Raw genomic sequence first — 12,768 nt, forward strand, 5'->3', positions numbered from 1 at the left:
AAATCTTCAGTTGAAACACTGCTCAGGGTCAGGACTACAAGTAGTCCAAAGCACATCTTCAGGGGTCGCTGGAAAGCATATGCTGCTGCAAAAGAGCACGGTGCACAGGGGTTTGGGTTGCATGGTCCCCACGAGGGATACGGGCCTCAGAATTGCTGAGAGCGCAGATCAACCTCCGAGACTTCTGGAACCCACCTCCTGTCCTGCAGAAATCTTCGGAGCCCCCCGGAGTTTCGGAGATGCAAACCGGTCAGATGCGTTTTGGTGCCTGCTTAGCAGGGGAGTAACTCCTTTACTCCAAGGGAGATTCTTCAGTCATCCAGCGTCTTGCAGCTCGTCAAAGTACTTGGTTTCTGTAGTGGAGTTTAGTCCAGGTAAAATCTAAAGTTCTGTAGTTGGAGGGTTCCTACTTTATGCCCAAGGAAGGTGTGGGACAAACTCTGGGGACCCACCTATGGGAGGGTCAGGACAGAGGGGTGGTTACACCCATGTCCTTTGTCCAGTTTCGAGCAGGAGCCAATGGCTCCTGAAACTGGTTTGAACTGGACTATGTACAGGGACACCAAATGTGCCACCAGTGCAGACATCAAAGCACTCAGAGTGCACCCACCCAGCCCCAAAACACTAAAGCCTGTCTGGGAGGTGGTTACACCTCCCTGCAGTACCATTTGTATCAGTCTGTCATTGTTCTTTTGGCCGTTTCATATTATCAGCTGTATACTTGGGCATCCGAAGCTGCAAGGAAGAAACTCATTAAATTGGATTCTTCTTAATTTATGGGTAGTTGCTGGATTTAGCTGTGATTTTATATTTTCTTATTTTATAAGCCTATTGTCAAGCCTTCCTCTGCTCGAGCTTGGCTCAGCAGCAGGAGGGCAGACTCGTGTCTGTGGCTGGCAGCCTCCATTTTGTAATGCCCGGGTCGAGAAAGCTGATACCAGGTGTACCGGTGTGTTGCATTTGTCCCTTTGACACCAAACACAACATGTTTCTAAGTAGCCGTTTTAAAGTAACATTTACCTCGAGGTTATAATGCACTTAAAAGTATATGGTTGGCTTCATCACAAACCACCCCGGAAAATAGGTTCCGAAGGCTGTAGAGGGGCTCTAGTCATGCGTGGGCCCCCTCAAATAAAACCCAGCACCCTGCCTTCAGGATTGATAAGGCCTGCCATAGGGATGACTGACAGGTTTATATGTGTAGTGATATAAGGTAGATATAGGGAACCTACATCTAAGTAAGGGGTGCATACACCACCTTACACAGGCTACTGTAGCAGACCTGTTGTGTCATTTTGAGTGGTCTCTCAGGGGTGACATAATACATGCGGCAGCCCCTTAGAGGCCTCTGGGGTACCTATGCCCTTGGTATATAGGATATCATATACTAGGGACTTATAAGGGTACCCCAGAATCCAATCTGTGGCGTATCTAAAGTACATGCAATTGTTTTAGAGAGGAACCAGCTAGGCCCTGGATAGCAGGATCCCAGCCAGTCTAAGTCGAAAACAGTGAAACATCAGCAAAAAGGTAGGGTAACTACAAGAAGCGGATCTTTCTCCTACAGTCGTGATGGAAGACAAAGTAACGTTTCTAGGCTATGGTTTGGGGAAAGGTCCAAAAGGAAGACGTTTTTATTAGTGGTCTGGAAAGGGGCATAAAGGACTGGGAGAGAGCCTGAGAGTTCTTTGGGTGTGTGTGTGCAAATAAGTGGCTATCAACAATGTTTACTTGTGCAGCACCAAGCATGGAGTGTAGGTGTCTACGCATCCAGTAGATTTGGAAAAGATGAGAATCAAATCCTAGTTTTTCCATTATGTGGAAGCCTACCCATAGCGTGGGAATAGTCCAATACCAGCTATGTTTAAATGAATTAACTTAGTATCTGCTGCATTATGAATACTTTCTTCAGTTTTTTTTTTCTTATGTTGTGGTTTACCGTTTGTCGTTCCCTATAGTTGGGATTCTTCTTCAAGGAACCCTAACCAAGTGCTTGCTTAATCCATGAACCCACTCCAACTCTTTTTTTCGGTTGCGCCTAGCGCAGCGCGCATGCGCTGCTCTAATCGACTTTAAGGGCTTTTGAAATCTCAACAGACGCTTACACACATTCGCCAGTGTGCTTTTAGTTTTGTCCCAGGAGTTTGAGTGCGTCTTAACAAAGACAGCACGCAATTGGCCAACGGCTCTTTTTGTCCCACCCATGTTCACGCCCACGGCGTAATGCTTGCGGTTACGCGCAGCAGCAGCATATGCTTCCAATTATCGCGCCCAGACGCGCACGTGATAATTGGAAAAATATGCTGCGGCTCCGAACCGCGCACACCAGCAGCTCCCGCATCTCGCTTCCCATGGCTCCCAGTATACACATGCTGATCAAATAATCCAAACTACTCTGTCCATCAAATCCCCCTCCCCGCCCCAAACAAACTCAGATCCTCACCGTGATGGAACACACCCATGCTGATCTAAACTGTTCCAGTTCAGACTGGGCTTCCACAAGCAACTCTTATTTCAAAGTTCAGGTAAGGTAAACCGAACTTCAACTCCAAGCTACATTTGTTTTTTTGGTTTCGTAATGGAGGCCAAGACTGAACTTTGCAAAAAACACAGGCTGTGAGCACATTGTGTGTGTTTTAATGTTGCACTTCGTTGTAAATCCTTGGCATACGTTTTTTGGCACTTTGGCTGCAGCCTGTATAAAGAGACTCGCCATCCTAAGTGTGCCATTCATTCCTTTTCTTAGCTTGTCTCACCTCCTCCCTTCTTTTCTACTCTTCCCCCCCGCCCCTCCTATTTTCTTGCCATCGCTGGTTGCACTCTCTCCTCTCTGCTACTAGTAATATCCGATGCCAGCTAGCTCCACCCCACCCCGTCCCTCTACCTCCCACCTCGACAGCTGCGATCATGCTCCCTGCGATTCCTTCTGCCCCTGCTACATCACCTCTTCCTCCCCCACCCCCCCCTCGCTGCAGGCAATGCACCCCCCTGTTCGCCAGCTTTTGCTCTATGTAAGGGCCCAGGGTGGCCAGTTGTGCCCCTCCTCCGTTGCTACAGGTAACCCCCCCCCCCCTTGCTCTATTCGCCCCTCCCCAATGCTGTCTGTGGTCTGATGCTAATCTCCGTGCAAGCACATTGTGTTCTTCTCCACTCCTCACATGTCCTAAAAGCAGAGCTCAGTGTTCAGGAGCAACATGCCCTCCCTGCATCCCCCCACCCCGCCCTCCTTCCCATTCCTGCTTCCCGTCTTGCTGCACAAGCCACTGTGTACATGACAAGCATTAATGCAAAGTCAAGCGCACACAACCTGCATCAGTGTTTAACAATTCAGTTTTGTAGTCGTATGATGAAAAGGATAAGATCCAACTCCAAAATCTTTAACTTGTTAAGTGTTTATTCATTCAATGATAGTATTGATTTCACAGGAAAAACCAGCCGACACGTGTTTCGTCAAAAACGGGGGTAAACCCGCGACTCTTCAGGGCTGTAGGGTGATAAGATGTAAGCTGTATCGTCGAAACGGTGATATTTCCAACCCGGTCCTAATCGGGTCTATAACACAAGGAGACGTTAGGAAAGGGTGCTTCTAAACGTGTTGGTGATTGAGTCGATTGGAAGAGAAACCCGACGCCGGATGGGCGGTCGGGGGACACAGGGAAGCAAATCCGCTTTCCCTTGTGTAAGCACTAGTATTCGCGGTAATCCATTTCTTGTACCTCCTTTATATTGCCCAGTTACTTTCTATCTCCCACGTGGCCTTGGCCTTTCCTCCACCCATACATCCTCTACTTCCCATGCCTACATAGTTTGCTAGTCTTAGTGAATTCTCTCCCTTGCCCTTCCCCATCTCTCAATCCATTCCTCTGGCTCTTTCATTTCCTGTATTTCCACTCTCCGCCCCTCAGGGGACCAGCACCACCAGTCCATGCTGTATGATCTCCAGTTTTACTGACCATGACATCTTGACTTTGATATATATTAGGAAAATAAGGTTGTCATGCTGTTCTCTGGTCCAATACATGTTGTTTTCTATGCGATTGCACAAAAGGTGGGTGGCTTTCTCTTTAGTGAGAACAGTGACCTCCCTAGGGTGCAGAAGACCCAGGTTTTAAACCTCAATCCTGCAAAGATATTTATGCTTTAAGTTTGGTGACTCTGCTTTGCCCTGATGTAAATGCATTATAATAGATACTAAGCACTAGCCAACACAAACTCCCTTTAATAGGCCTTCAACTACACTACAACTGTAAACTGCTACAATTGGTAAAACAATTTCCTTAACAGGACACTTTGCAAAATATAACTTGGCACTCATATTCACAAAAAACTACTTGCACCTACCAACGGTGAACCCTATTGGGTATACCAATGCTTCTTACTTGACCGGTTGCCCATAGTCTTGTGTGGTTGAGAAATGCATGTTCTGTCCATTGCCAAACCCTTAACTCTTTTCCTTGATATGCAGCGGTTTCGAGAGGTCAGCTGGGTCTGCCTCTAAATGTAGTGGAGGGCACTTGATTTGTATAAAATTCACACATTTTCTTCCAAGTCAGTTGTAGCACGCAGAGTTGCTCTTGCACACAAGCTGATGCTTTGTTTAAAACGGACATCGTTTTTGTGGCTTCTGATACTTTTTGTTAACAGAAACAACGTTCATAGAAAGTTGTCGATGGATGATTTTTCAACTGCTGGCACTACTGTACGCTAACTAAAACTCACCCAAAGGCTTGTTTATCGAAATTATCAAGACGAAATTGTAGCACTCTGGAATAAGATAGTGGCTGTGAGGATTATTCCCAAGTTAGTGAATTTTGTTTACCTATTTTGCAAAAATCATTTCATGTTTACCCCTAGTTTTATGCTCTGCTCAGCGACCCGATTACTGCTTACTTGTCCATTTTAAAATCGTGCAAATCTGAGAATGATCTCACATCAGTAGAAAGCAAGTTTTTTATTTTTATCCTTTAGTATTTCTTAAGCATTGATACCTTCCATGTATTCACATGCAAAAATATAGTAGTCATCTCGATTAACCGTGCAAACTGTGGTGCTCACGCCTAACCAGGTTGATGCTCTGATATGAGCCTCATACTTGTTACCTGATCAAGCTAGACCAATACCTCACCGAAGAAGTAGGGTTACAGGTAAGTATTTGTTGACCTTCTTCCAAGTACTGTTACTGTTGTATAAAACTTGTTGAAATACTAAATTGTTTCTGCATGTTTTCTTTTAGTGAACATAAGATCACTGGAATGTCTGCATATAGTCTTAAGTGGAAATCTTCATGATTGGACCTGGGGCTACCTTCACAACACCACAACGCTATAGAGTTATAACAAATGGTCATGTGTTACAGACTCCATGGCTGACCATTTTATCAGGTAAGGTCTGCTTCAGAATTAAGGTTCACATTTTTTTAATTTATTTTTTAAATAATTTTTTTATTCATCATCATAAAGGGCATTTTTTATACAATATACATACATTTAAACATTAGCATAATTTTTGAACATCATACGGAAAATCACATTAATAATCATTAGACCTAAACAATAAGGTAATATGTATGGAGTCGTAAGATATATATGTAAAAAACCTTAAAGTAACATGATGTGTACAGAGAAGCTTTTTAGGAGGGCATATTACAATTTTAAATAAACCATATTACATTCCGTCCATTGCCAATGGTCTCCATAGCCTCTCTAGCTTAACCATTGATCTAATGCCCCTTGCCTTCGCCAGAGCTGCTTCTAGACCATAAATATCCCTTATAATCATCCACCAATCCTCTGCCACTGGAGGTGTATCGGAGATCCAAACCCTAGCAACAGCCAACCTGGCAGCAGCCATCAAAATTGTAAAAAGGCATGCTATTGCTGGAGCATTATCCTTATATCCCAGCATAATTTCGAGAGCTGTGAGCGGTTGACCCAGTCCTAGTTTAAGATGAGGTATTTGTTCGATTTTGTTCCAATATCCCCTTAAATTTGGACATTCCTTAAACATATGTTTCAAAAGTTGGCCGCATATAACCCGCATTATGGGCAGTTTACCTTATCCCCCGTATTGTTTCCCTGGGCCCACTTCGCTATTCTAGCCGGGGTATAATATAGCCTACAAGTAGTGCGTAGTTGCTGAAGAGTGAACTGAATCCTTGACGTTACATAAAACCTGTTTCACCATTCTCGGTGTAACAATTGTTCCCAATGTTTGTGTCCACTGTACCACCAGTTTTTCACTATCCTCAGTCCTAAAACTATGTAAATGAACATACATTGAGCCAAGAACAGATTTGGACTCCCCCCCCCCCCCCCCCCCCCCCCCCCCCACCCCCCACCTAAATGCAGTCCCAGATGTCTGATTGTTTAATTTCATTTGCTCCCACATTTGATGCAAGATAGCCTTTTATCTGCATGTATTTCAACAAAAAATGATCTGGGAGTTTATAAACTAGCTGCAAGTCTTTGAATAACTTGAGCCCTTTATCATTATATAGATCACCCAAGCTAGTTATTCCATAAGTCATCCAGAATTTACCTGCTAGATCATGAAACACAGCAGGGAAAGCTGGATTACCCCATATTGGATAATGTTTATGAAATATCGGTAGTTTGCACCTGGTAGCCATTGCCTGCCAGATATATACAATGTCTTTAATAGTCTTAAATTTTACTCTTTTGTAAACGTTTGGATCTCTGATTCCATATAAGTCATTCTGGCCTAGACCGAGCAAGTTCCAAAACCGATCCGTAAAAAAAAGCCCATAAGTAAAGTTTAAAGTCTGGGAAACCCAGTCCGCCTTGCTCAAAACCAGCTTTGAGCAACTCAATCGCTCTCCTTGGTTTTTTATAGCCCCAAATAAAACTACTGAAAGCACCTTAAAGTTTAAAAAAAAAAATACATTAGGGATTTTCAAAGGAACAGAGCGAAATAAAAATAGAAATTTGGGTAAGATTTTCATTTTTATCAAATTGCATCTACCTATCAATCCTATAGGGAGTCCATGCCAAATTTTTAGCAATTTGATAGTTTCTTTTAGAAGAGGTTCATAGTTTAAATTAATGATCTGGTTAATCTTTGCGGCTAATTTTACCCCCAAATAGGTCACAGTAGCACATAAGCCGATGTTAGAGTAATGGAGCCCAGCTGTTGTAAGCACTTGAGTTTTTTCCTTATTTAGTTTGTACCCTGCAACTCTGCCAAATTTTTCTGCTTCTTCCCCAATATTTATTATAGCTTCATTCGGATTAACTGCATAAACCGCGATATCATCGGCGTAAGCCGTAATTTTAAGATTAATAGTACCCGCTTCCAATGCTTTAATGTGTATGCAGTTCTTTAATGAGCACAAAAATGGCTCTATATACAGAGTGAATAACAGTGGGGATAGAGGGCAACCCTGCCTTGTCCCACACTGAATCTGAAATAGAGGTGAGCATAGTCCCCCATAAGATAGCTTAGCCTGCGGGTTTCAATATAGGCCTTTACACAAGTCATAAACTGAGTACCAAAGCCAATTTTTGACAGTACTGCCCATAAGAAATCCCATCTAACGCGATCAAACGCCTTTTCTGCGTCTAAAAATATCATCCCAAATTCAATCCCCTTTTTATTTGCAAAGTCAAACGCTCCTATAGCTGTATTTATGTGAGTAGTAGTGTCCCTCCCCATAATAAAACCATGCAGTATGTCTGAGACTAAATGAGGCATTAGAGGAGCTAATAGAGTTGCAATAATTTTTTAGAAGATCTTAGCATCAGTGTTAATAAGAGAAGTTGGTCGATATGATCCGCATTCTGTAGGCGGTTTGCCCTTTTTCGAAAAAAAATATAATTTTTGTTCTGTTCCATGATTTTGGTATTTGTCCATTACTTGCCACTGCTTGAATGACTACTCATTGGCACCAGCAGTATCTTTTTAAAAGAATTATAGAATTCTAAAGGTATTGAATCATCTCCCGCCGCCTTTCCTGTTGGTAGTGTCATTATCGCCCGTTCAACCTCCTCCACTGATATTGTATCCTCCATTGTAATTGCCTCATCTGCATCTAGCACTGGTATATTACTATCCTCAATATACCCATTAATCTCTGCCTGATTTAGAGCCCATGCCAGTGAGTAAAGCCGCTGATAGAACATATGAAATTGCTCCAAAATTGTCGATGTTTCTATGTACAGATGTCCATCCGCACCCCTTTATAGCACGTATTCTTGTTTTTGCTTTTGCCTCTGCCGTTTGATAGGCCAATACCTGACCTATATGTTCCCCATATTCATATTTTTCAAGTCTGCATTTGTTATAGCTTCCACGTGCTGCAGTTCAAGATCTTAGAGTGCTTAGCCGGAGCTCCATTTAGTTTTTACGTTTATTTTGAGAAAAAATATATTTTTGTGTAAGACCCCGGGCAAATGCTTTCATTGTATCCCAAACAATTATTGGTGAAGCTGTCCCTGTATTAATTTAAAAAAATTCTTCTAATTCTGGCGCCATGTTATCCAAGTAATCACCATCTGACTGTAAGTATCTCAGGAAAGAAAAAGGTCTAATCTCCCTCTTTGCTATATCGGCTTTAAATACTAAAATAGGATTATGATCCGATGTTACACGGGGGCAGATTTCCATATCTGTTGGTCTAATTAGACCCTCCGATACCCATGCCATATCTATTCTTGTGTAAGATTTATGAGGAGCTGAGAAGAATGTATATCCTGGTATCGTCGCATATTTATTTCTCCATAGGTCTTTGACGGAGTGTAATCTTGCCAATTGAAGTATGGCCGCCCGCGTATTACGCATTCTTTGAGTCCATCCTTTCACGGAAGAATCTACACGGTAATCTATGGCGCAATTAAAATCCCCCATGATTAGTTTTTCGCCCTCCCAGTTTAACAATTCCATTCTAAGATATTCGAAAATAGCAGAATCATCCACATTGGGGCCATTGCACAAATCACCCATTTTTTACTCCCCTTCTCAAATTGCATAATAGCCCACCTCCCTCGCTTGTCCGATTTGGTTTTTAACACTCTGCAATTAAACATTTTTATCATTTAAGATCGCTACCCCTTTCGCAGATATTGATTGAGAGTACATATGATAACCTTGTACCCCAAATGTTTTAGCAAATTACGGTCTTTGTAAGCGATATGAGTTTCTGTTATGACTACTATCTGGGGTTGATACATTCTCAGCTCTTCCCGGACTAGTCTACGTTTAATTGTATTATTTAAACCTGCCACATTCCAAACTATACATTTAAACTTATCCATGATTCAATTTTTGGTATTTTAACAGTGCCCCCTCTGCTTCTACTGTCACATCATATATATATCAATTCTTATTGCATTTCCATTAACAAAATTATGTTGCGCCCCACTAATTATCTTAAGCCTTTTGTTCCCTAGTGAAGATTTTTCATTTTTCTGCCTTCTTTTCTTCCACCCTCCCCACCCGCCCAGCCTACCCCATACCAGACAAGAACACCATCCCCCCTCCCTGTCCCGTGAGAGGATCCCCCTTTTATCCAGCTGCTGTAGGCAAAGCAGCTCTTAGCGAGCTTCAGCCATGAGCCTTGCCCCGCCACCCTCACAAAAATATATCGGCAATTCCTTAAAGTTTATTCAAATGAATATTTAAATTGAATCACAGTTACTACCCTTCTGGCCATTCTAGTTGTTCAAAACAAAGAAAAAAAAAGAAGAAAAGAAACAAAAATGTGATAAGAAAGAGAGAGGGAGCAATATATCAGCAATATATCAAATACAGAAGTATCGACTTTGCATAACCCTTACATATACCACCTACATTAATGCTCCCGGTTTCTTCTACAGTCTTGATATAAAATACTCTGTTTCTGCTTAGCCATAAATATAGTCTGCTATTCAGCTCAAATATACAGAAAAAGTAATGCAGAATATCAAACAAAAATTCTTATGCTTATAGTCCATATTTACTTTTGCTCTGTAGCCCCAGTTTGCCACTTAGCAATAGCCAATTCAGTTTCTTTTTCTCCAACAAAGAAGTAAGTATGCCCATCCTTAAAGATTTTCAAGCGTGCGGGTTCTTGTAAGAATACCTGGGCTCCAAGCGCTTTTATTGGATCAATATATTGACGTAACCTCCAGCGCCTATCCATGGTCGCCTTGCTTAAATCTGATCTAACAAAAAATCTAATGTTCCCAGCCTTGACTGGTGAATTTGGTTGATCCCTGAATGCAACTGCCTGTCTCAGTAAAATGTTTCCAAAATAAATCATTATTGGTCGTGGATCTTGCCCGCCGTTGTTCTTTTGAGATATTGGCAATCTGTGAACCCTCTGCAACTGCAAGAGTCCCAATCGGAAAGATCAGGGAAGGCCTTTTGAAACGGTTGCACCGTGTAAGCCCTCGGGTCCGCCCCATCTGAGCCTTCAGGGATACCAAAAAGTCTTCGGTTTTGTCAACGTTGTCTATTTTCAATGTCCTACAGTTTAGTCTGTGATTTGATCATCACATTTCTGAGCAAATTCATCTGTGCGAATAGATTGCTTCTCGGTCTCTGTGACCCTCTGTTGTAACTCTGTAATATCTTTAGATGGACCTCCCAGCTTGCTTGTCCTCTACTGCAAAGACTGTTGCACTCTGCTATTATTTTCTAGAACTTGAGTGTAATGATGTTGAGCTCCCTGCCTTTGCTCCTTTAGTAATTGTAGTATTAAACTTAGCGATGGTGTGGTGTCATCTTCTTTGTTGGTTGTCGTCGTTGCTGTTATTTCTGCACTCCCAGTTGCCGTCTCTTCGCTTACTTCTTTGGTTGTGTCTTTCTTTCCTTGAATAGCTTGAGTGGCCTGAATGTTTTCTATACTGCTTTCTATATTGTGCGTGGTTCTTACCCCCTCTAGACCCCCCATCATGGGGTTACCCATCAAGGACATCAGTTGATCTTTCGCTGGGGTACCAACAGACACCATGCTCCTAGAGCCCCCCCTTTGCCTGGACCCATTTGTGCAGGGGGCTATTTACTGGAATTGACTTCCCTCGCAGTGGCACCACATTCAGTCCCGCAGGGGACTTCTTCTTAGTGTTTTTCTTATTTCTCACCTTCCCCTTCCCTCGCTTATCTACAGACTGTTTGTTCAATGTAGATAGTTCTATATCATCAAAAGAATTCGTCTCCTGGCCCTCCTCTTTCTCCCTCTCGCCAGATACAATAGATAGAAGTGTGGCTCAATGGTTAGAGCGGCAGACCCTGAACCAGAGGTCAGGCCCGGGACCAGGGTTCAATTCCTGACGCGGCAGGGTCTTGGGCTCAAATGTCCGCGGACTCGATAATTCTCGCCTCGGTGCCTACTCTAATCATGGGTCCCACTCTGCAACTCTGGGCAATAGCTTGCTTAATCTCCACAAAGGCCCCAACAACGCTAGGATGCCTGGCTTCACCTTGGGGGTGCCCAGGAGTGGGCACTTCACTGGGAAAGCCAGGAAGGGTTCCACAGCGGTATTCGTACAGCGCCTTGAGACCCCTGTAGGGGTGATAAGTGCGCTATACAAGTACAAAATAATAATATTAATAATAATAATTCTCTTAGCCCTGCCTCTGCGATTCTTTTTACTTGCATTGTCTTGTTTGCTCCAGGCATCTTACACTCAGTGGGGGTTGATACTTCATTCCTATGCTTTTGCCGCTCTGTTAGAACCACACCATCACATAGCTCAGATCCTAAAGCCCTATTATCCAAGATAGTCACAGAATCATTAATGCAGGCTGCATCCGTAAGAATAGCTGGTGTCTCTACAACAGTATTTGAGGCAGTATCTAAAACATCCGTAGCTAGGACCATAGTAGCATTAGCAGCATTCACTCTAATAACTTTCAAAGCATTGCATACAGTATCAGCTACAGAGGTTGTAGTAGAAGTTGCAATACTATTACCTCCCTAATTAGCAGTCCCCGGCGCTTGACTTCCAGACAACTTGCCTTTTTCAGTCTCTGCTGTCTTTTCTCCAGCTTCATCGGTGCGGAGAGCGTGCGACTCACTCCCCGGAAGATTCTTCCCCGCCCGGGTATTCCTCGGAACTGTCTTCGGGGCCATTCAGTGGAGCAGCGGTAAAACGGGAGCAGACACTAGAGCCGGCAACGAAACCAAAGCCAGAGTTTCGGTCGGAACAGCCAGCCTCAGACCTGACCAGTCGGCCACCGACCGGTCTCTAAGCCTTCCCACCAATAGCCAGAGCACCTGAACAGATCGCCTTGACCTGGAAGCAAGGGAGCGCCACATCCGTACTTCCTCCTCTGCCACAAGCAACTTGCAGGTTTTACCGCTTGCAGGTATTAACGCTTCTTTGGTTTTTTTTTTTCTCCTTAATTTTTCCTTATTACATTGCCGTTTGCCATTTGAAATGTTCTCTCCGAAAAGCAGCCTCTATGATGGTAACATTAGCTACGGCACTAGCTACAGCTACGGCAGGGACGAGGCATCCTAAGGCTGAGCTCCGTGGCGGCCTCAACCCGCCATCTTGCCTTTCCAACCTCACATTATTTTTTTAATAACTTTATTTTCATTTTACCAACCATACAACTGGTAGTCCAAGAACACTTTATCATATCATACAAATATATGTAGATAAATTAGCAGGGTGAACATGACATACCATTGTTCCATGGGAACATGAGTAAGAACTGACCCGCCCGACATATTTGCCCCCAGTCGAGACAGTACCCTGTTTTAATCATTAGGAGACCCTGGCCTGCACCCAGGCCTCAAAAAATCAGAGCACTTTTACCAGACCT

At 43.3% G+C, this 12,768-nt stretch overlaps 1 protein-coding gene across 3 annotated transcripts in view; it reads left to right on the forward strand.

Annotated features, from left to right (window-relative positions):
- The window catches only part of MBD4 (methyl-CpG binding domain 4, DNA glycosylase), a 245,456-nt gene that overhangs the window by 21,838 nt on the left and 210,850 nt on the right, over positions 1-12,768 (forward strand). For all 3 annotated transcript variants that reach the window (XM_078661689.1, XM_078661690.1, XM_078661688.1), the window contains exon 2: positions 5,234-5,381. The gene's annotated coding sequence lies outside the window, so the exon portion shown is untranslated. The remainder of the gene's footprint in view (positions 1-5,233; positions 5,382-12,768) is intronic.

This window comes from Lissotriton helveticus, chromosome 9, assembly GCF_964261635.1.
Source record: "Lissotriton helveticus chromosome 9, aLisHel1.1, whole genome shotgun sequence".
In the NCBI taxonomy this organism is placed as follows: domain Eukaryota; kingdom Metazoa; phylum Chordata; class Amphibia; order Caudata; family Salamandridae; genus Lissotriton; species Lissotriton helveticus.